The sequence below is a fragment of the Canis aureus genome, chromosome 18 (genome assembly GCF_053574225.1).
Source record: "Canis aureus isolate CA01 chromosome 18, VMU_Caureus_v.1.0, whole genome shotgun sequence".
NCBI classification, from domain to species: Eukaryota; Metazoa; Chordata; class Mammalia; order Carnivora; family Canidae; genus Canis; species Canis aureus.
The window spans coordinates 5,603,438-5,625,784 of NC_135628.1; the positions used below are offsets into that span (position 1 = coordinate 5,603,438).

Here is a 22,347-nt window from a genome sequence, read left to right on the forward strand (position 1 = left end):
GAGGCCGTCCTCCAGCTTTCTCCTCTCTCAAAGGTTCTGTGTCTTCCTTTCCCGACTGCTTTAAAAAAAAATATATATATATATATATATTATTTAATTTAATTTTATATTTAATTTTATATATTAATAATATATATTATTTAATTTTATTTTTAAAAAATAATCTCTTCATGTTTCCTACATTGCCTTACTACTTGACTCACCTGAAACCTGGTTCCTCTGGCAATCTGCTCTCATCATCCACTGAAACTGTTTTCACAATGGTCAAAACTTGGCCAATTTGACAACTTGGATGACTGCTCTGACTTCTTCTTCTTCTATTCACCTTCCTTGTCCTCCTCATACTCAGCTTTTCCCTCCTCCTCCCTCTCCTCTCCTTCTCCTTCATCTCCCCTTCCTAGTCCCCCTGACCTCTCTGTATCATCTGAGTCCTGTGGACCTCTCAACGTGTAGGTTTATTATATTCTTTTGGTTTTCCTTTTTACCTAGATCTATATTCAGTAAAATTATTTCTCTTCTCTCTTCATCTCCAAGTATGGGTTAGGTTTCTCTTTTCTTTTCTTTTCTTTTCTTTTCTTTTCTTTTCTTTTCCTTCTTTTCTTTCTTTCTTTCTTTCTTTCTTTCTTTCTTTCTTTCTTTCTTTCTTTCTTTCTTTCTTTTGGCTTCATTTTCAATTTTCTTTTCTCTCCTTTGGCATTTTCCTTGAGCTCAAGGGATTTGGGTTCAAATCCCCAAATACTCAATACACACTTCCACCCATGTTCTCCTTCCACCATGTTCTCAATTTTAGCACATCAAAAATACGGTTCATTTTCTTCCTCTGAGGCCTCTAATTAGGTGTCTAAACAAAGTCTTATAATTAGTGCATTTCTTTGAAGCAATATAGATGTAAAATGACACACAAAAACAGGATATTCAGTACACATTTTTAAAAAAGATTTTTATTTATTTACTTGAGAGACAGAGAGAGTGTGCACATGAGCAGGGGGAGGGGCGGAGGGAGAGGAAGACTCCCCACTGAGCAGGAGGCCCAAGGGGGACCTCAGGACCCTGAGATCAGGATCTGAGTTGAAGGCAGACGCTTAACCTATTGAGCCACCCAGTCACCCCCAGCACACATTTTTAAGAACAAATTTTCAGAATGAGATCCAACATACTTTTCTAAAACTGAACACAGGAATTCAATGTTTAGGGCTGCCAGCGAGGCTCAGCTGGTTACGTGTCAGACTTGACTTCAGCTTAAGTCAGGATCTCAGGGGCATGAAATCAAGCTCTACATCGGACTCTGTGCTGGGTGTGGAGCCTGCTTAAAATTCTCTCTACCTCTCCCTCTGCCCCCACCCCTCCCCGCCCATTTGTACCTGCATGCTCTCTAAAAAAACCAACCAACCAACCAACCAACCAAACAAACAAACAAACAAAAACCAAAAACAAACAAACAAAAACCTCCCAAAACCCCCTAAGAATTCGTGTTTAAAACCCATTTCTAGAAGTCCTTTAGAAGAGCTACTTCAATTTTTTTTATCATTATACCGTATCTCTTTACAAGTTGTCTTACACCAAAAGTTATTTTATTTTGTACTTAAATTTTTTTTTGTGACTATCACAATTCTCTGTACCACCTGGAGAAGACAATAGTGATACGAGTATTTGACATCTTCAATTAGCCTTCCCGCCTCACCACCACCTGACACTTTATTACACAAACACTAGGTTTAGAAATTGTTTTTCTTCCCAAGCCCAGCTGCTGCCCTGCCAGGCACAGAGCAAGGTTTGTGCAGATCGTCACAGGCAGGGTTTCCTGTCAATAAGAGAGAGGAAGCAGTGCTTTTGGATGAACCCTCATTGTCCCAGCTGGAACAGTGATCACCAGGCAGTGATAAGGACCTTTTTCATCCTACACAATCTGCACGAATCTGACTAACCTTGTTAGGGAGAAGAGGAAAGAAGGGGCGGTTACAAACACTGTTGGAAACACTCTTTCCTTGGCTTCTCATACCCCAACAACTGAAAGAATCTAAAGATGAATCTTTTAAGTAGTCAGAATGTTTATCTTGCCAAGGCTTTTTTTTTGGATCTTGTAGCTTTGCAAAGTGAATATAAAATTACATCATGGCATCAATTACAAAAAAAAAATTAATAGACTCCCTCAATTTGTAACTAAAAATTGGACTTTGTAGTGTGTTCTGGATTATGTTTTATATATTTTTCTTCTTTTATTTGGAGCAATTCATGAGCTTAGCATCCTCCACTTGAGGAGCCTATACCACAGGGTGTCTTTTTGTTTCACTTTTATATATTCTCACTCTCCATCTCATTCTCTTTAAGGAGGCTTACATCTAAAAGATGCTTCTTTTTGTTTTTTAAGATTTGTTTACTTATTTTAGGGGGACAGAGAGAGAGAGAGAGAGAGAGAGAGAGTACCCGAGTGAGTGGGAGGGGCAGAGGGAGAGGGAGAGAGAATCTTAAGCAGATTCCATATTGTTAAGCACAGAGCCTGATGTGGGGCTCGATTTCATGACCCTGAGATCACGACCTGAGACAATCTCAAGAGTCAGATGCTTAACCAACTGTGCCCCCCTAAAAGATGCTTCTTAAATGTTTGTTGAATAAATGCTTGATACAATAGAGACATATCAGCTTTCTTTCCTTCTCCCCAAACTTGACATAAGTATATTTTCTCTGTTATTGTAGAAGTTACTTTTGATATGTTAAATCAAAATAATTATTCCCATTTTCCAGATGACAAAACTGAACCCCACAGAGGTTAAATGATTGTGTGTGTGTATGTATGTGTGATGGTGAGTCGGGGATCTGGGGAATTAGCTTGTCGATAACAAGTACATTAACAATAGTGTCTGACTTTGGCTATTGTTCCCAGTGGCCTATGATCCTAAAGTAGGAAAAGACTCCTGTAATTTAAATAACTTTCTTTGTAAGAAATATTAATTTAATGATAAAGCTAAGAGGAAGATTGAAGCAACTAAAAGATTTTTGGGGGTCTTCCCTACTCAGAGGTTGATAGCAGCATGGCTCTAGAGTACAAAAGCATTTACATTGAACCTGGTGTCTTGTGAAGTTCCATCTAAAATTCTTCCTATCATAAAATTCTATTTAAAATTAAATAAGGACTAGAATGGGCTCCTAAATCCAGGTGAACTGGGGCTAAAATGTATTTTCCAGGCAAGTGTAGGAAAGCAAACAAAAATGCTCTTATTTCTTACAATCACTTTATCTTTATTTTATTTTAAGATTTTATTTTATTTATTCATGAAAGACACAGAGAGAGAGAGAGGCAGAGACATAAACAGAGGGAGAAGCAGGCTCCATGCAGGGAGCCCGACGTGGGACTCCAGGATCACACCCTGAGCTGAAGGCAAATGCTAAACCGCTGAGCCACCCAGGCGGCCCTAATCACTTTATTTTAAAATAAAATATTTTTCGTTCTTTCCATAGACAGTGCAGTACAAGTTTGAGAGCTTTGGATTTAGATAATCTAGGTTTGAGTCCCAGATATCATATCTTGAATAGCTGTGCTTGACACTTTATTATGCATTATTGCTCATTTGTATTTTGACATTGTAAAAATGACGTCAGTTAGCTCAGAGTGATTAAACAAAATTTCAAGATATTGTATCTGGATTCAGGAGCCCATTCAAGCATATTACTTTATAGGATTTAAGACTCACATTGTGTGTATATGTATGTGTGTGTGTGTGTGTGTGTGTGTGTGTGTGTTGCAAGTAAACAGATATACGTCCTCGTCAAGATGGAAATGGTAGTGCTTGACTTGTTTAAGTAAGGTGTGTTTGATTTAATTCTTGGGATTTCCAGAAACACACATATATGATCTAATATAACAAATGCATAGAAAATATAAATAAAATAGAAACTGTAAAATACAGACTATAAGAATGTCATGTGAATGCCAGCATGACAGATTTTTTTTTTTAAAGCCAAATCCTTCCTAAAATTTGTTATAAAAAATATATAGAACAACATGTAAGATCGAATTTTCAGTATGCATCCGGAGAACATCCTAAATATGTTCTTAACTTAAGGGACATGTATTTTCAAATTCATTTGAATCTAAGAAATTGAAATGCTAAGATCAAATCCTTTAGTTTTGGGATGTCTGGGTGGCTCAGTGGTTAAGCGTCTGCCTTCTGCTCAGGGCATGATCCTGGGGTCCTGGGATCAAGTCCCACGTCGGGCTCCCAGCAGGGAGCCTGCTTCTCCTTCTGCCTGTGTCTCTGCCTCTCTCTCTGTCTCTCCTGAATACATAAATGAAAACTTAAAAAAAATCCTTTAGTTTTAAATGGTTGTATAATGATGCTAACACAATGCCATGGAAAGTGACACAAAATGGTAGTACGGTATTTGACAGGATATGTTTGGAAACTGTACTGTCCATTTACATGTACCCCCAAATCCCTCGTAGGGAGTATATGTAAACACCTGATTTAGTTCCAGGTTAGGTGCTCAGGTCAGAGGTGCTGGATTGTGTGTGGCCTTCCTCCCGTCATATACCATCTAGCCTTCCTCATAATCCTTCCTCATCTCACCCCAGGCCCTCACATGTAGAAAAGGGTTACAAGGTAATGCAACTCCAGAGGGTGAGATTTACATGAGTCTCCATATATAAATGGCGTCCCCTGGAGTTGTGCAGTGGTTTAGCCTGTTGATCATAGGAAGTAGCTAGCCCTATCCAAGAATTAGCCAAAATAGCATCCAAAGAAATAGCAGCTTAGAAGTGCAAATACTCTCTTCTTACCAAATCTATATTTTTGTTTTGTAGGATTTACCATTGTTAACCTTTAGCCTCTACTCTCACCTTGTGCAACCCTACTTATATACCTCCAGGTGTTGAGTATAGGCAATTACACCACTGACCACCTGACCACTTTATTGCCCTATTATTTTGTAACATATTTTTGGATACCTATATAATATAGAAAGGCTTTTGGATTTTTTTTTCTACTTCTCTTTGATTTTAGAATGGATATTGAGGAATATCCTATCTAAAGCTCTTAATATCTCTCATGACCAAAGATAACATACAATTAAAAAAAATAATATGCAACCAAAAGAATCACTATTCTTCCTTTAGTTCAGCCAGGACACTGTTCTATCACTGACAATAGAACTGGGGCTTGTAGAAGTGTCTGGAATAAATTCCATGATGTCAATCTCAAAGGCTAAATGATGTATGCTAACATGTTTTGCTTTGTGTTAATAGTCGAATTCTCATTTATTATTTATTAATTGCTTAAAATCTTTTTATTCTGATGTTTATTTTTCAAAATGTATAAACAACCAGAGAAATAGATTCTATAAATTTGTATTCATTACCTAAAAGTAAATTCATAATACAATCATCTTGTGGGGTAGAATCTGTAAGGGGAATTTTCTGATTTTCTTATTTTTACTGTATATTGAGACTTATAAGTCAAATATTCATTCTTCCAGATAAGTAAGCTATTTTTTTTAGCTAGGAACTGCTTGGGGTCAGGGACTTTGCCTTGCTTAACTCAGTTTCCTTAATGCCTAGCACAGCATTTGGGGTATCATAAGCACTGAATGTGTGTTTGTGGGAGTTTGATATTCTTTTTTGGATCTTAGTTCCATTATGTCGTTAAGGTAGAGCAAGGATATGTGCAAAAAATATTCTGAATTTAGATGTCAGTTGTTTTGTTTGTTTCCAGGGACATGTCAATTCCTTTTATTTTACAGCTAATAGAATATTTTGACAATGCAGCATTATTATAATTTTTTGCAGCATAGATATAAATTGAAGTAAAGCATTAGTTCAAATATATATTCAAATTTCAACAGGATAATGTTGTGTTGCTATTGAGATTTTCTTAACTTAATTTTTTATTGTAGTAAATTACATATAACATAAAATTTATCATTTTGACCATTTTTAAGTGTGTAATTAAGAGGCATTAGGTACATTTACAATGTGCAACCACCACCATTATTCATTTTCAAATTATTTTCATTTTTTTTAAACAAAAATTTTGTACCCATTAAACAATAGCTCTCCATCCCTTCCCCTGCCCCCAGCCCCTGGTAACCTCTATTCTACTTTCTGTCTCTATGTGAATTTGCCTATTCTTGTATAAGTGGAATCAAATGATATTTGTCTTTTTGTATCTGGCTTATTTAATCTGGCAGTGTTTTCAAGGTTCATCCATGCTGTTACTTTGAACATAATGGGCATATGTAGCTCAGTTTATGATAATAAAACCAGCTAATCAGAACTACCTGTGTTCCCACAAATAGTAGAAATGAAACTGCCAAAAAGAAAAATAGAGGTAGCCCTTATAGAGAGAGGCAAGTGGTGATACATACTCAAATGAATGCCTTGCAAAATAACAGGTAGTCATTACTAAGGAGTTATCTGGAAGGAACATGCAGCAGTGAGTGCTGATGACTGGGGCCACCGTTACCTGGAGAGCTACAAGATTGGGACTGCATTGGACATCTTAAACCACCACCCCCTCCAGAGAGAAAGTCGGCTAATAAACATTAGTGGAATCAATGAAATAATCATATGCTCACAGTAATCCTTCCCATAACGTCGCCTTGTGTTGGGTTGATAAATCAAGTTTGTCTTCATAAAACATTTTCTGTAATCTCTCTCTCCCCATGTAGCTCGTAAGTGCTTACTTTCCGTAAGATGCCAATTCTATTCCCTTGAGCACAATACATGTTTGGTAGGTGTTATTTGCTTGAGGGGTCGTCAAGAGCATGTGGTTAGAAATGCTCTTGCTTCTTGTTTTGGACCATCTTTTAAAAAGCTAGGTTGCCTGGTGTGTGGAAAGTAGCCTTCAGTGGCCCATGTTTTCATTCTGTGTAGGGCTTTCATCACAGAATTTAGAAATGTTAGTTAACGCCTGATAGAGGCATCTTCCATTGGTCTGATTCTTGAGAAAGTATATAATTAGCCCACTATTCTACGAGTAGCCTGCTCATTACTAGATTACTTATTAGTTTACTATATTCCTAGAATTTCCCTGTTGTGGGCATAGGACTGGTCACTGTTAAGGTCTGAGAATCATGCCATGTAAGAAAATGGAAACAGGAGCAGCACTCAAAAAGTCTGAACATTTCTCTCTTTTTCTGTGGAAATAGATAAGACAATGAGGTGGGTTTTTTCCCCCATCGTTATGCATACTCACTACATATGGGACTTCAGTTAATATCCTCTGCCAACAGAAATGTTCAAGCAGATGCTTCAGAGATGGAACCCTTAAGATAGTGTTATTTCTTGAGTCAAGTCTATGATTCTGTCCCTGTGATTCTAAGCATGGTCTCTCACTTTCTGTTTCAATGAAAGAATTGACCTAAAATCTTTATTTAGGATGTTATGTGGTGAGAAAATCTCATGAGATTAGAACACTGGAACTCACATTTTTAAAAAAACTTGTTAACTTCAGAATGCTATAGAAGAATGCTACAGTCTGGCCCTAAACCATAGGTGGCTTTTTTTCTTGATGAGATGGGTAGTGCTAATTCTCAGAGATTTACATTTTTTTAAAAGATTTTTAAAATTTATCTTTGACGGAGCGAGCCAGCAGAGTGGGAGGCAGAGAGACTCTCGAGTGAACTCCACGTGGAGCATAGAGCTCAGCTCACAACCGTGAGATCACAACCTGAGCAGAACCTGAGTCAGTGGCTTAGCCAACTAAGCTACCCAGGCGCCCCTTAGAGATTTAATTTGAAGTCACTGTGGCTGTCGGAGAGAATTTTTTTCATAGGAAGTCTTTTGGAATGTCTCACTTTTTTCCTCATTAGTAAAAATAGTAGAGTTAACAGTTAAGTTTTTAAGGGAAGACACTTTGGCATCATTTAATTTAAGTCAGCTTATATTTGGAATTAGGAAGTGACTTTACAGACATCAAGAGACAAATAGTTCAATTTGCCAGGAAGCTGAAGCCATTTCACTTGTTCTTTCTGGCACAGTAAAATATGAAATTTTAATTTAGGAAAGGTGATTTATTGTGACCTAGACTACCCACTAAAGGTCAAGTAAAAAGTAAAGCATTTATATACACTGAACCAAAGTGCATAATTTGTACCAAAGAATAGTGCTTTAAGACCCGTACTAGTTTTCTAATGCTATGTAACACGTTACTACACGCTTTGTGCCTTAAAGCAACACAAGGTTATTACCTCTCAGTTCCCGTGGGTCAGGCGTCCAGGTATGGCTGGGCTGGGTTCTTTTCTCAGTGTGCACAAGGATGCAATGAAAGCAATGGCTGGAGCTGGAATTTCCCCTGGGGTTTGGGGTGCTCTTCTAAGCTCATTGATTATTGGCAAAATTCAGTTCCTTGAGGACAACCAAGCCAATGAGAGGAAGATGAGATGCCATCTGGGAGTGGTCAACGAGGCAGTGCTCAGCCGGACATGTGAAGACAGCTGAAGAGTAGAGGAGGAGCTGGTCAAAGGGCCAAGGGCCACAGAGAGCAGAAACGGATGCCCATAGGCAGTGGGTGTGAGAATTTGGAGTTACCTGGTGATCCTGGAGGCAGCAGTTTACAGTCCCTAAGAATTAATAAATTAATGGTATTAGGGAATGAAGTTAGAAGACAGAAGAGATTCTTGCCCAATGTCATCCAGTATGCTCATCAATTATAGCTACTTTTCATAAAGAATACATTTGCTACCTCGGTCACCTTTAGACATGCATTGTGTATGGTATTTTCATAGATCACAGCTCACTTTTACAAAAATCAACTTTTCTATAAATGGAATGTATTTCTAGTGTAAGTCTCCTTTCTACCTGATGGTAGAAAACTTTAGTTATCTTTCAGTAAATCTGATCCATATAGTGACTCCTTTCATTTCAGGACTTTAACTTTGGCAAAGAAGAGCTCAGTGTCCCACTCTGGAGATTCAGCTGCACACGTGACATGTAGGCTTCTCTTGGGAGGGTGCATCTGGGCCTCAGCTGTTCTTTGACATGTGCTGGCATGTGCTGAGGCGGAAATCCTCTTGTTTGTGGGTATATCCCCCTGTATTCAGTGAGATGTTGCAAACCTGTGGACCCTACTATCAGATTTATGTAGGTCTGTTTCTATTCTACCTACCACTGCCTTTACCCCCCTGTGTACCAGACCCATCTGGCATCAATAGTTCACTCTCTTGACTCTTCTATCTTCCCCCAAGAATTTCAGAAAACTGTCAGAGGCTCACTGGTCATTTCTACCCAATGGCTAATGTGCACATTAGAGGTAATGGCATCTCAAAAGTTCATTATCTCCTTGGACCCTATGTGTCCCCTCAGATAGCCTCAAGCATGTCTGGCTGGATTATCCAAAGTTGTCTTCCATCCTCAGTCTGCCCTACTCAGCCTAAGGGTGCAGGGTATCAGGCCCCTTCTCAGGACTTCAGAGATTTCTTTTCTTTACATTTTCTTTCTTTCTTTCTTTCTTTCTTTCTTTCTTTCTTTCTTTCTTTCTTTCTTTCTTTCCTTTCTCTTTCTTTCTTTCTTTCTTTCTTTCTTTCTTTCTTTCTTCTTTCTTTCTTTCTTTCTTTCTTTCTTTTTCTTCTTTTTCTTCTTTCTTTTTCTTCTTTTTTTAGGACTTCAGAGATTTCTGAGCTATCTTTCATCCTCCACAGAACTCCCCCCAATCCCAGACCATCTCTCCCTTGTTTGCAGGGGTAAAGGTTATACAGCTCCTCATGTTTTTCTCCTTTTTAGTCTATTGGTTAAACGATAGAAAGTTTTTCTTAGATTTGGTCTTCTCTAGAGATTAGTCTTTTGAGTTTCAAAATACCCAGATTTTCTGAATTCGAATCTCTGGCTTTCATAATGACTCCTGCTATGAGTTGCAAGAATTTATTTGGAGCTAAAGCCAAGAACTTGCTTCTGATTTTGTATGCAGCTGTGTTAGTCATGCCTCAAGCCAATGTGTGCCACTCATGTCATAGGGCGATGGTCTCAGAAAGAGTGTGCGTTGGGGTGTGGGGAGGGCCCTGGCAGTGATACTGTTGATGAAACAGGGTGGTGATGCCAAGGAGTGGAGATCCTGGTATCTTAAATTGTTATCCCTTAACACACTTAAGCAATATATGAAATTCAGAGGTCTGTTAATCTTTAAGAAAGCTTTCCTTTGATTCCTCTTGTGAGGAATTTTTAGAGTACCTAGGGCCTTTTAGCCCAGAGAAAATTAGTCTCTGTGAGCCCCTGATTGGTGTTTCTAAATGTTCACCAAGCTGTTGGGTGTGGGATCCACCAAAAAGAAGGAGGAAAGGAAGTCTCATGCATTGAGTCCCTATTTTGTGCTTCTGTTATTAGGTTATTTGTTTATAAAAACCATGTGAGGGTATTGTCATCATATTCCCACAGTAGAGAAACAGAGGCTCAGGAAAGTTAAAGCAACATATCCTTAGAGAAGGAAGAGGGCAAAGTGATTACAAGCACAGTCTCTGGAGCCAGATCGTCTGGTGTTAAACCTGGCTCTGCCACTTACTAGCAGTGTGACACTGGACAATTTGCTTAACCTCTCTGTGCCTTGGTTTTCTTAACTGCAAATGGGAAACTGATAATATGTACTGAGGGTTGTGAGAATTAATGTGCTAATGTATACAAAATAATTAAAAGAGTGCCTGGCACTTAGTAAATGGTATAGAAAGTTTTTTTATATGATTATTATTATTATTATTATATATATTTTAAATTATCCAGACATAAAGCTATTAACTAATAGAGCATGAATTTTAATGTATTTGATTTTTTTGAATTGAATGTATTTGAATGTATTTGAATTTTTTGAATTGAATGTATTTGAATGTATTTGAATTGAATGAATTGAATTTTTTATCAGTCTGTTTTAAAACAAACATATTACCATACTTCATGTAATACCATTTATTCAGATTAAATTTTATAATTTCTTCAAGAATTTCCTTCCATAAATATTATAAGCCTTTCCTATATGCCAGGCACTGTGCTACATAGCACTGAGGAGATGCTTTGTATGCATACAGTTACATGTTGAACGTTACCACATCAAGAAAGTTGGCTAGATGGATTATGTCACATTTATAGCTTGTGCTCCAAATGGGTCTCATAAGGGATCTTGAGAGATTTAGGAGGGTTCAGTTCTCCACCCAAGAAGGTGTGACAAACAAATTCAGAAAGTTGAAAAAAAAAAAAAAGTTGAAAAATGACTCTACATCAAAAACCATGCAAATACAGTTTCCACAGTGGGGGGCTTGATTTATAACCAAGTAACGTCTTACATAGGTTATGTCATTTAATAGTATGGATACATTTATTCAGGGCTGGTGCCATAGGGTCAACTACATATGCACTAAAGTCAGATATGCACTCTCTCTCTGAAAATTTTTAAAAATCAAAAAATGAAATATTAAAAAAGGGGGCGCTGGGTGGCACAGCTGAGTGTCTAACTCTTGATTTCGGCTCAGGGCATGATCTCAGGGTCATGAGGTCGAGCCCTGCATGGGGCTCGGTGCTCAGCATGGAATCTGCTTGAGTTTCCCTTTCCCTCCCACTTGTGCTTCCTTTCTCTGTCTCCCAAATAAATACATTTTTAAAAATAAAAAATAGAATAATAAAAAAATAAAGTCGGATATACAAAAGGAATCATAAATTCTAATCTTCCGTAATTGAGGTAATGTCCTCCTGCCCCCAACCCTCTGGCTAATTGGCTGGAAGTGAAACGGAATTTAAACTTGCTCATTAACATGATCATAGTTCTTCTAGTTTAAAATAATCTTACATAGGGTTAACACAGTCTCTTTTTTTTTTTTTTTTTGGTAAATACTTCATCTTTCAGGATTTATCCATTTCTTTTTTTTAAGATTTTATTTGTTTATTCATGAAAGAGAGAGAGAGACAGAGAAAGAGAGAGAGAGAGGCAGAGACACAGGTAGAGGGAGAAGCAGACTCCATGCAGGGAGCCCGACGCGAGACTCGATCCCAGGACTCCAGGATCACACCCTGGACTGAAGGCAGACTCTAAACCGCTGAGCCACACGGAGATCCCGGTTTATTCATTTCTCTTCATATAGTGGCATCTTATTTCAAGGGGAAGCCTATGTGTTTTTATGCTATGAAGGAAAGGGTCTTAGGTTCATGCACTGTCACCTGGGACAGCAAATCTCACTTCCAAGTTATCAAAATAGGGAATATAATGCCGGGTACAATTAAGTTGATTTCTAAAGTCACATGTTACGATGAAAGAGATTATAAAGAAAAGAAGGGGAACTGAGTGGAAAAAAATTAGAGAGGGAGACAAACCATGAGAGACTCCCAGCTCTGGGAAACAAACAAAGGGTTGCAGAAGGGGAGGTGAGTGGAAGGATGGGGTAACTGGGTGACGGGCAATAAGGAGGCACTTGATGGGATGAACACTGGGTGTTTGTACTATATGTTGTCTAATTGAATTTAAATTTTAAAAATGTTAAGAAAAAAGAGAATCAAGAAGTGAGGCAGTTTCCTGAGGTTCATAAAATCTCTAATTCAAATCCATTTTGCTTTCCACTTCTGCATAGTTAGAGACAGGTACATGTTGGAAAAAAAAAGTCACATGTTCACAAGAACTTTGAAAAATGTTAGTACATTGATCTGACACTCTTGAGAATTCAAATTGTGGCTGTTTCTTCATTTATAAGATTCTAAAATACTACATCAACAACAAAATCCTCTGGTGTATATTATTAATAACACTGGCTATGGCTTAAGACCACTTGTGTATATTCATGTTCACAAATCTCATTATTTTAAATATATAACCTTGAGTACTTTTTTGCTTGATACTCAAATTGCATCTGGAAATAGCAAAGAAAACCATTTAAATATTTTGTGTCCTATAAGAAAATGTCAAACCAAAATTCTCACAGCACCGTCTTACTGATTTTTGGCAGTGCTTAGGATGCTTAACTACAAAACACAATAGAATAAGTAGAATTTTTCAGTCTCCAATTTTAAATCTGAGTTGACTGATACCCCAAATGATGAGACATTCCATTTATGAATGATCTATGAGCAGTGGGGGAAGTCATCAACTCTAGAAGAAATTTTAGAAGGAAATTTAGAAAATGCTGCTAAATTTACCTCATTATCTGCAAGAGCTCATAATTTTTTCAAAATGTTTTCCAGTAAGATAAAAAAGATTCCCTTGTGGTGGAATTTTCTCTTTTGCTTTATATTTGAAGGTGAAATGCACAGGATCCAGATTTTCCTCAAATGCTCTAACTGTCCCAAAAATCTATTTAGAGGTATTTTCTTTACTCTCTGAATTTAAATTAAAATAATGGCAAGTGTCCCTTTGTGAAGAAAGGGTCAGTATAGCAGATGTCAGACTTCTTTCTTTAGAAAGGCCTGCTTGTCAGGTTAAAGATTTGAGTTTCAGGGGTTTGCCCACCATTCCCTAACTGCTAAGGATGGTTTACTATGTGCTCCGACTGCAACGCAGTGTGGTTTGTTCTGAACACCTTTTTCCTTCTGGGGGTCTGAAAGTTTGGTACCTACTAAGCAGAGAGTCGTCTACATGACCAACTGCCAATGAAACCCTTGGATGCTGAGTCCCTGGTGGGCTACCCTGGATACAGCACGTGCACGTCACTTTATTTTCTGTTGGGAAAGAGCATGCTCTGTGTGACCCCTCATGGGAGGAGCGAGCATAAGGAAGGCTGCACATGGATTCCTCCAGAGGCTGCTTGTGTCTCTTTTCCTTAGGATGGGCTGTCTAGCCTTACTACATTGCTATTTTAATATACTGAATCCTGTGAATCCTTTTAGAGCATCTCCAACACAGAATCATCTTAGGGATTCCTGGTACATCACACCTTTGGAATATTTTACTTTTTTTTTTTTTTTTTTTTTAAGAAACAAGTAACTCATCTTCAGAAAAGAACAAATGTGTTGTAACTGCAGATTGATAGGTTTTTTCATCACAAAGATTGATTAAATTTTATCTCATTCTGACAAGCATATAGGTCAAACTTTATTTCTCTTTCCAGTGTTCTGTAAATGATAGCATTTCATAGTCCCTAAGATATGACAGGACATGAGAGATCTCTGGTTTCAACCTAAGTACCGAAGAGAGAAAGTGAACATGTAGAATTGAAAAAAAAAAGTGCTGTTGTGTGAATGGCATAAATTTTAATCCAAATAAGGTTAAGAGTGGCCCTTTATAACTATTGGGCCCAGAGGGGGGAAAAATGTAGCTGGGCTGGTAAATGTGTAACAGCTGGCAAGCCTCTGTTGCCAGCTCTTATTTTAGATTACTCAGAGTCCTGGCTTTATGAAATGTAATTCTGAATCTCAAAGAACTTCATTTCTTTTTCATTTTCCTGGGTTCAATACGTTAGTAAATGCGAAAGGAAGTGTGACTTAAAAGAGCCTATGGTAGATATGATGATGAATAACAAATCAGAAAAGCAGACAGCTGTAGCTCCTGGTGTAATGAGTTTTAAGCTGACGCCTTAATGTTGCCAGTTAAACTATTGTGAAAACTTGCCATTGACTAATTGCGAGCTGGCTTATTTGGAAGGGAAGGTCTGCAAGCCAATTAAATAAATCTGAAATGGTTGTATTCCCTGCGCTGCCTCAAAGTACCTATTTATAAGTGTGCCGGGGCTTAGGATACATTTTTAAAATGTTAGTAACAGATTTCAAAATCCCAGGAATTCTATTTTTATTTCATTGAAGGCAATGAAATGCATCACAGATCTTTCTGTAACAGAAAATAAAAATGAAAAGTAAAAAGACAGTTTCTACAATGTGAAGGCTGTCTCTAGTTGCAGACTGTTTACTTTTCTAGGCTTTATGATTCATTTCTCTCCTCTGCCCCATATTAATACTAATTATGAAAGTATTAAAGGACTGGAATGACAGTGCTCAACTAATTTAACCTGACCTGAGTGTGAATGGAAAAGTTATTATTTTCTGTAGTATAAAGCATGTATACATTACTTTCTTTACTGTTTGAAATGTTAATGTATAATTATAATATACTTTATTGCCCTGATTGCATAGTTAATTCATTGAATCAAAATATGTCCATTGATCATTAAGAAAAAAACCCATTTATGATCAGGAGGTCCCCCACCAATGCATAAGATTCTACATACTTTTTTCCTAAACAGTGAGACCTATCACTTTTTTAAAAAAAAAGATTTTATTTATTTATCCATGAGAGACACAGAGAGAGAGAGAGGCAGAGACACAGACAGAGGGAGAAGCAGGCTCCACGCAGGGAGCCCGACGTGGGACTCGATCCGGGACCCCGGGGTCACGCCCTGGGCTGAAGGCAGATGTGCTTAACCACTGAGACATCCAGGCTTCCCAACATATCACTTTTTATTCATGCCTTCCTGCATAAAAATCTTCCCTTCTTTCCTGGTTATTTACCCTATAAACATAGGTCTCCCTGATTTCTACCTAAAAGTGGATCTTGTGCTTTTCTTCAGTGGTTGACCGAGGAGTGATGTAGATACAAGGGATTGAAGATCTCTGTATTATTGAAGCAATAGCCTTCTCTTTACCATCCCCCTTCCCTAATTTTCTGGTGACTCTGAGGAAAAGCACCATGATCCTGAAAATTCGGCCACCACCCTGATTTGGAAGTGCCATGTGATTCCTTCACCATACGCAGTTTTCTCCTCCTGTTTACATGCCAGGAAATGTTCTTCATGCTTCCAGCAATCTCACGGATCTCTCCTTCACCCAGCTCCCTCCTCATTGAGCGATTATATATATAAAATATATATTTATAAAATTTTATATTTATATGTTATATTCATAAATTTTCCATATATATTAAATATATACACACCTTGCTGCAAGAATTATTCACCAAAAAAATACATTTTATTTTTCCCTGCTCGGAACTAAGAAAATAAAAACCAAGTAGCATAGATATATATGTCTTCTAACTTCCTCCTTCTTGCTCATTTTATCATCTACAGTCCTTTAGACAAGGCCTAGTGCTCTAGACCAGTGAGCCTCATCTTCAGTCATTGCATAGAGCCTTCACGGTTGTTGCTTTGTCTGTATTCCTCCTTTATTATTATTTACTTAATGATTTAATTTAAATCAGTTGAGTAGCTAGATTGATCTATTTCTAGTTTAAATTAGCTCACTCCCTTTTGTAGCCTTTGATAATATTTGTACGATTATGAAGTTAATGTTCTACTTAAAATTTTCTAATATACATTGAATTGAGTTACATTTGAAATACGAAATCATTAATACACAGCTCTGGCCACACTAGAACTTATTGAACCTTGTGTGTAAATTATTGATTTCTAATATTTATTCTTCTGATGTTTTATTTCCTTTATTATAACTCTTCTTTCCCATCTCCCCAGTATAGGTCCCCATTCATGTCCCTTTCTACCTTCATGATCTGGTTTAAATCAACTCCCCAAACCATTCTGTTGACTTTTTCAGTCTTTTTCCTTCTGCTCTTCATACTTGCGCATTATGGTATTCTAAATTTCATTTAGTTTTATTTTCCAATCGTTCAAAGGTTTTACACAAGTATTCATGGTTTTCTCCCCTCCCCCTTGGTGTATCATATTCTTTCTCAAAAGTCTGAGTTTCTTGAGCATAGAGGTGATTATCCTTTAGTTCTATGATACTCTCCCCTACCTAATACAGAGATCTATACTTCCACAGACTTCCAATAATGCTGATAGATTAATAGCTATATAGTGGATGGGAAGGGTAACACCATAATGTTTGATTTTTATGTTTTTATAGTCTTAGTTGGAGAAATAGAATAATTTCTATGGTATACAAATTAGGACTCCCTGATATTTCAGGCTAGAATAATAGCATGTGTAAAGGCTTAAAAGTAAGGGAGAACATGAAGTATTGAGAAAATGAAAAGAAGAAAGAGTAATTGGAGCACAGGTATAAGAACAAAGTGGGGAGTGATATCACTGGAGATTTAACCCTGTCAGATAGGGCCCTAGAAGCTGCAATAAAGAGTCTTAATTTGATCCTGAGTCAGTGGTGAGCACTTGAAGAGTGATATGTTCCATAGGGTGTGGATAGAAGGTGGCCCTATTGAAGAGAAAGAAAGAAAACCAAGTTATGAGCCTCTGCCACAGTCTAAGCGAGAGATGTTGCTGACCCGACTTATGGTAATGGCTCTGGAGAGAAATAATGTGGACAGATTTGAGGATTATTTAGGAATTGGAATCAATACGACTTAGTGACTAGTTAGGTTGGCATGGGAGGGAAACAGAGGTGTCTAAGGAAACTGCCAGATTACTGGTTTGGGCCCTGAGTAGATAGTTGTCCCATTCATGAGCAGAGCATTAGAAGAATCTGAAGACTTGGTGAGGAGAACAAATTCATTATTGCATGTCAAAGCTGATTTGCTGGTGGTACATACAGGGTGGATTATTTAGGAGGCAGTTTGACATGCCAGAAGCTCAAAAGAGAGACTTGGGCTTGAGACAAAAATTCAGGAATTACCAGAATAGAGAGTTATTCAAGGCTAAGGTACAGGAATACATTTCCTAGGGAGAACTGGTAGAAAACCTGTAAAAAGGGCTTCAGCTGGACACCAAAGACCACAGTAGTGAGGGTTGGACAGAGAAGGAGGAGATTGCCATGAAGGCAGAGCAGCAACAGCTGGAAGTGTGACGAGGTGAGCATGGTGAATATGGAATCACAAAACCAAGGGGTTGTTCCAGGAGGGAATGCTCAACAGGAGGTCAGTAAGAGAGGGATTTGGAAGTGATTATGGAACCTGGCCACATTCTGGTTGTTAATAACTGTGGCAAGATCAGCTTCTGTGGGAATCAGGTCAATACAATGGGAAAGCATCGACCTCAGGATAACAGCATGTAAGGATGCAGTATTAGTCAAGGTTCTCCAGAGACACAGAACCAATGAGGTGTGTGTGTATAAAATATATGTATAAAAATATGAGTTCATATTATATATATACAATTATATAGTAAATAATAATTGGTTATAAAGAATTGCTTAATGCAGTTGTGGAGGCTAGCAAGTCCCAAGATCTGTAGGGTTAGTCAGCAATTTGGAGACCCAAGAAGAACCAATGTTTCAAGTCATGTCCAAAGGCAGGAAAAAACCCCAGTGTCCCAGTTCCAAGGCTGTCAGGCTGGAAGATTTCCCTGCTATTCAGGTGAGGGTCAGCCTTTTATTTTATTCAGATCTACAACTGATTGGACGACACTCATCCACGTTAGGGAGGACAATCTATGTTACTCGACCAGTCTAAATGTGGATCTCATCCTAAAGTACCCTCACAGATACACCCAGAATGTCTGACCAAATATCTGAGCACACTGTGGCCCAATCAAGTTGACACATAAAATCAGCCACCACCCTTTATGATGTCCCCACTCTAGTAAACACCTACGTGAACATCAGAGACAGCTGAGAGGCTTTTCAGACGCTCTGAGCCATATCCTTAGAATCCAGTCAGTTGTGAGTGAGGCCATGGTCTCACTTTCCTGGAGTTGACACAACAAACAGCCACAAACTGCGTAGCTTAAACAATAGAAAGTTGTTCTCTCACAGTCTGAAGGCTAAAAGTCTGAAATCAAGGTGTCATCAGGGCCATGCTTACTCTGAAGGTTCTAGGAAAGAACCCTTCCTTGCCTCTTGCCAGCTCCTGGTGGCTCCTGGCCATCCTTGGCATTTTGTGGATGGTAGCTGCATCTCCTCTTATAAGGACAGCAGTCATTGGATTTAGGACACACTCTAATCCATATGACCTCATCTAAACTAATTGCGTCTACAAAGACCCTATTTCCAAATAAGGTCACATTCTGAGGTTCTGGGTGGATATGAATTTTTAGGGGGCACCATTCATCTGCTACTAAATAAGCATCTGTAATAAATACTCCAGTGGGTTCTGAGGCAGGTGGTTCACAGATCACATTCTGGGAAACACTGAGCCTTTAGACTGCTTTTAATGTAAAGATGGGAGTTGGTTCAGGTAGGTGGGCAGAGGAATTCTCTGAAAGCTCAAAACCTGGTATGGCTGATCCTTAGGGCCAGGGATGGGCAAAGGCTTCTGGATTTCTAAACAGCATTAGCTTTTTAATCTCAAGAAATCTTAAGTGAAAAAAGATTTCAACCTGATTTAGAGTTCACCATCATTGCCAGAACTAAAGACTGCTTTCATAATGGCCAAGGATAGCACTGTCTTACACATGGTTTATAATATCCAATTCAGTATTAGGTTTTAAAATGATTACATTCAGAAATAGTTGAATCTATTCAAACTACCCATTAATGTTTTATTGGATGAAAGCTTAAAACACAAACACCCAGGAAAGTACAAAATCACAGAAGTGACTATCCCATAGGGGCTGCAGATACCCAATACGTATCCACATGCAGATTTAACTACTTGGCCTCCTGAGAGGCCAGAAGATACTGCAGGGAGGCATGATGCCCTCATTAGTTTGAATTCAAGAGCTCTTCATATAAATAGTTTTTAATATCACTTAATACAGCTGGATTATTTACTTTTATGAATTTTGCAAAGTTTGGACTTAAAATCTTCTGAGGTTGGCAAGCAATAGAAATTTCTTTTAAAATTTTTATGGGACGTATGAAAAATATACCACATGAAGCAATTTATGAACAAGACATAAAGTAGATTTCTGAATTATGGGCTTTCATTATTCCCTTGAAACTGTTCCATTCTGTTGTATTTATTGAGTGCCTACTATATGCCCAGAAATCTTTGCTAGGAAGTTCCAGGTAATGCAAAACCATAAAGTGTGACTAGTGCAATGATTTCGTATCTTGTAGAGAAATTTGATATTTTAAGGTTTCATTCAGTCAAACATTAGGTGATGTTTTGAACAGATTCAACTATCTCTGAATGTCATCATTTCTTTTTTTTTTAATGTCATCATTTCAAAACCAAATGCTGAATGAATGATTACAAAATTATATGCAAAACATTGGTCTCCTTGGTGATTATGAATGCAAGAGTAACAATTAACAGCCACCTTTCAGGCATGAAATAGATATAGCGCAGACACCTTCTTGATTCTGTGGCCGGAAGGGTCATGGCTGTCTTCGGCCTTGTGCCTGGGTGGGGGGAGGAAGGCTTCCTTTGTCCTCCATGTAAGCCTCCTCATTCTCAGTGGGTGATAACCCATGACCAAGGAGAGGAAGCAAATAACAGCAGCCCATCCAGGGCTTTCCTTGCCCTCCTCCCTCTCTCTACCCTGCTTCCTTCCTTCTTTAGCATAATGTGCTCTTACCATGTTATCTCTGTTCCAGAGTGGTAAAAATAGTTATTTTCTAAATATCATAAAATCCTAGGTCTGGGAGAAGACTTAAAAGAGTAACTTATCCTTTTGTTTACATATCTGATTAATAAAAATTACATATGAGTATATATTATAGTCTAAAAAAGCAACTTACATGATAAGGTTTTTATTACAACAATAACAGGGACACCTGGGTGGCTCAGCGGTTGAGCGCCTGCCTTAGGCCCAGGGTGTGATCCGGGGTCCCAGGATTGAGTCCCACATCGGGCTCCTTGCAGGGAGCCTGCTTCTTCCTCTGCCTGTTTCTCTACCTCTCTTTCTCTCTGTGTCTCTCATGAATAAATAAATATAATCTTAAAAAAAATGAAAAAAAGGTTAAAAAGTAATAATTTGAATATCTATTCTTGCAATGAAATAAGAAAAGACTGTAATAAAACAAAACTAATAGAGTAAGGAGATAATTCTTAGAATTCATTACTGGTTTAAATGCATATGATTGCACGCATTTGTAGATGGTATAACATTTTGTAGTTGCTGTATTTGATGCACTGACATCTTCGGGCCTTGCTTATGGTGGAGGGACTGCTCTCTCAAGAGCTAGCTAATTCCTCGAGATAGCAATCAACTCACATTGGAGTGTATCTTTCCAGTGCAAACCAACCAATGCAGAGCCTGTAAACCAGCCACCCTCCCTTTATTGGCCACTCATGCTCTGGGCCACTATCCACTGCTCTAACCACTTTAGGATCACCTTCCAGACTTACGGTAGCCCCTATGCCCCAGGACCTGTGAATTTATTCAAACTACTAATCCGAAGCCTGCTTACCCTGCCTTGCCTGTTCTTTCCCACAGATATGGTGATAAAGGCTCTTGTCCATGTTTTCTCTTTGCTCCACCTGCCTGACTGAGCCCAATGCTTCCCTGTGTGGCCCCACGTGGTATGGCTCGCCCCTTCCTCTTGGGAACTGGAAGTATAACAAACTATCTTTTCAGTGGCAATTGTCTCCTGATCTGTTAGCCTGACATATCTGAATAATAATAAAACCCATATTTAAAAAAGTTTTGCAGTACAAGTACTAGAAGAGAAACAATAATCCTAGTACAATATACTATATATATTTATATATATATTTAAAACATCTGCTAATTTGCATTTTTGCCTTATGAGTCAACTGAAATTGTCTGAATGATTATACTGAGAAGGCTCTCTTATTATTCAATTTCATTTAATAAGATCATTAAATACTAGCTTTATAATAATTTGATTTTTTTCCTGTTGTTATTCTTCCAAGTAACATAACTTACTGATGAGATAAACCAATGCAGAATAATTTACATTTTTATAGGAATAAAGATTTTGGAAATAGACTAAAATTCAAATGACAAACATGAAGAATATTTTATATTCATCTGTAGGAAAGAATAATATCATATTCCAAATTCAGTTTGGAGTGCTTTCAAAGAGCAGACTTGATGAAGCACCGAATGGATTCTGTTATGTATGTTCATAATCCCTTATTCACAATTCCAAAATCCAGAGAGCTCTGAAAACCAAAAAAATTTTTCATGAGTTTGTGGCAAACTCATTTGGTGGCAAAATCTACTGAATTGATGAGGTCACTTGTGTCTTTATTTATTCTTCTTGAAGGTGAATATTCATACTTACGCTACAGAAATATTAGTGTGGTATTTGGGGGGATGCTGACCCAGACCATGATGGGAATATTAAACAATGTGCCATTTACAGACTGTCCTATTCTACAATTCACTAAAAGTTCTGAATTTTGAAATACAGCCATCCTCAAGAGTTTCAGATGAGGGATTGTGGACCTCATTTGGTGCGTATGTGTCTTCATAGTGCTTACATGTTTTGGTTGTATGGGCACAGACTGTTACTCCTCCTTTATTTAAATACATAATTTTACTCATTACTGTAACTCCTATATTACATTTCTTGATTAATTTGAAAGATTGTAGTAAAGTTACTGGACCAATAATTTAAGACAGACCTTGATACTTCCCAATGCATGGGGCACTGCAGATACAAAGAGGACGAGGCCCACTTACTGTACTCCAGTGATGACA

At 38.0% G+C, this 22,347-nt stretch overlaps 1 long non-coding RNA gene across 11 annotated transcripts in view; it reads left to right on the forward strand.

Annotated features, from left to right (window-relative positions):
* LOC144288530 (uncharacterized) overlaps nucleotides 1-22,347 on the forward strand; it is a 344,649-nt gene that overhangs the window by 200,889 nt on the left and 121,413 nt on the right. For 8 of the 11 annotated variants that reach the window (XR_013356394.1, XR_013356391.1, XR_013356400.1 and 5 more), the window contains 2 exons: nucleotides 8,859-9,009; nucleotides 21,115-21,461. The exons of 1 other annotated variant lie outside the window; for it this stretch is intronic. This is a non-coding gene — a long non-coding RNA (uncharacterized LOC144288530). Of the gene's footprint in view, nucleotides 1-8,858; nucleotides 9,010-21,114; nucleotides 21,462-22,347 lie in introns of those variants that run through there. 2 more of the 11 variants (XR_013356393.1, XR_013356403.1) reach the window with 2 other exon arrangements.